The sequence below is a fragment of the Carassius auratus genome, chromosome 14 (assembly GCF_003368295.1).
Source record: "Carassius auratus strain Wakin chromosome 14, ASM336829v1, whole genome shotgun sequence".
NCBI lineage: Eukaryota > Metazoa > Chordata > Actinopteri > Cypriniformes > Cyprinidae > Carassius > Carassius auratus.
In genome coordinates, this window is record NC_039256.1 from 16,497,358 (window position 1) to 16,500,320 (window position 2,963).

Below are 2,963 nucleotides of genomic sequence, written 5' to 3' on the forward strand. Positions count from 1 at the left end.
AACAAATGAGAGGATGATTACAATCAAATTCATAAGGATGATTCGTCGTCTTTGGCACGATTGTGTATTTACTTCACTTAGAATTGATTGATGGTTCTTACATGTCCTACAAATGTAAAAAGAGAAGAGGAAAGTAAAGGAGAGAGAGGACGGAGATGGTAAGTCTCAGAAGCGGTTACCTCAACTACAAGGAGAGCGTTGTGTTAGTTGCTGCACAACTAATCAAACAAAATAAACTTTAAATGAAAGAGAGTTGTCTTTCTAATTTATTTGAACTCGTAGTGAGGGATAACAATGTCTCCTTTTAGGGCTCAGGTTTGTCGTTCCCAGGCTAGGATACACAAAGTAAAGAAATGGTAAGAAAAAGTAAAATTAAAAAAATTAATAAATGGGCAAAATATGCAAAAATGAAATAAAAAGAAATCAATAAGTAAAACAAATAGTGGTTAAGTGTATAACCAAAATAGGAAGAGGGGTAAAACGCATTCAAATAATTAAAGGTCTGAATAGCATATATTCAGATGGGTAATAAATAAATTAGGAAGAATAAGTTTACTTAAACTTCCAAAGTTCAAGGCTTATTCATTCCTAAAATAATAAGACCCAAAAGAGAATACTAGAAATAAAAGATCATATGAAATGATCTGAGAGGGAAATTTTAAATGATTCAAAATAAATTTAATGTTTCAATTAAATTTCAATTTGACAATTAATAATTGTGAGTCAGTATTTCCCTTTCTAGTAAAATGAAAATAAGTGGTCTAGTGAGAAAAGAGAGCGATAAAAAGAAAGAGACTAAAAAGTGTTAGTTAAGATGTTGAAAATGGTTAAATCACGTCAGCGTTGCCCAAACACACATTATTCTACCACTGGATGGTAATGCTAACGGCTAACCTTTGAGGCTAGTGGCTTTAGTATAGACTTCAATGTAAATGCAATGGTTTCGTTAGCTTAGCGACACCGCGGAGTTTGTGCGCTGCGCGTGCACAGTTCAGAGTTGCTCCGGAAGTACGTTAGGCTTCCGGGTCACGGTCGTCACTATGGCAACCAAAACACATTCTAGTGGATCAGCACATGAATCGTTGCATTGTTGCAAATACAGTTAAGCATGTTACATGAAATGTCGGCTCATTTCAACACTGTACAAATAACAACACCGCCTTTCAGTTGGTTTTGCGATGTGGCACTTAAACTCTCAGTTTGTATAGAGTTAAATTTATCTTAATTCAAATAGCAGCTTCCTGCTGTAGTTAAGGGAACACAGTTATATCAATCTCAGCAATTTGAATCTCCGTGCCAGTTTTTCTGGACACAAACATAAAAGTTTTCCTTCGCTGTTGGTACACAGTTAAACTTTACTTGATCAAGCTTTTAAAACACTCCCATTCAAATTACTCTCGGACACACGCAGTGTTACGCGAGATTGCATTCACTTTGTGAACGGATACAAATGGGCAAACATTGTTCTCTAATGTTTAACGTTAATTTAGGGGAGTAGAATATCAAATTTGATTCGGCAGTGGAACACGCACTGGCAATCAAACTATATGAAATATGAATACGGGGACTTTGATAAATAGATTGAGGAAACCCGCTCAAAACTATTCTTTATTCACCGATTTATATCCCTTTTGAAACACTAACAGTTTAGCTCCGTTCAGCAAACAGTGACTGAGATAGCGTTTGAGACACTGGAACACGCAGTGAAATCAAATCAGCTATAAAACAAGGCATTACACAAATGAGGAACACGCTCAATTTCTACCTTATTGTACGATCTCAGATGTTTACTTTTAAGTTCACTTACTGCTGTTAACAAAGGGGAGACGGACTCGAGTTAAAGTCTCCTCTAGCTCCTTTCATTCAAGCGGGAGGGCGCGCGCTGCCTACGTCACACTCTCAAACACACACGTCTCGCAAGCTTCTCATCTTTCATTCCTTTAGCAAAATCAAAGATTAAATAACTTGGTTTATGCTCACAATTTAGATTAAACTGCCCGCATTCTCCACCATAATAAATGTAAGGGAAACAGGTCAATTTAGCTCAAAGGGAATCATTTAAGATTTTAAAGGGAATTTGAACAGAATCACTGTTTCCACGGCTGTTCACGGAGACGCGCCTGCGGTTCAGTGAACGAGCCGTTTAACATCAAATCTGCGCTGGATACTAATATCCAAACTATAGTGAAAACACTATCAATTAGCACAGTAACAAGATCGACAGTTTAAGACATTAACTTGTAAGCACAAAACACAAGATACTTCTCTTTTCAATATGAATAAGGCTTTATTAGATAAATCTAAGACATATAAACTAATCTAACACATAAACGCACGCACACACACATTCACACAAGTTGCAGGAAGGTCGAAAGTTAGGGAAAGATGAGTTTAGAGAATGGGAAATATGGAATCCCAAGTTAACAGCAATACGTTTAAATTGCATAAACATGAACAACCATCAATCACGTAATTAGCGCTCGCATTGAGTTCCTCAATGAGGTTAAAATTATATTAGATACACCAGTAAAGGTCACAGTCTGGAGGTAAAGTTACTTGCATCTCCTGTGAAGAAGGAGCCTCGGTGAAAGGGCTATCCCGAGGTCGTTGATTGGCTGGAAGTTCAGTCTCTGAAGTGGACGTCTTGGGAAGCCCGTGGTTGTTGGGCGTTGGCTGAAAGTGCAGAGTCGTGTTCGCTGGTTGAAGTTGAATGGACGTTACAAAACTTAACTCAGAACACGAAACTCTCAACGGAAAAGAAAAGAAATAAGTTTGACGAGACTAGGTTGTGTTCCTTCTCATAGTAGCAGCAGGCAGGCACGCTGGAACCGCGCTCAAAAGAACAATGATGACTACCGCATGGCTAGATGCTACAAGCTAAAGCTAGGTAGCAAAGCTAACAAGCTAAAAGCTAAGAGCAGGGGCATGACTGACTAGCACGAGCAAATGCTAGAACTAAAAGC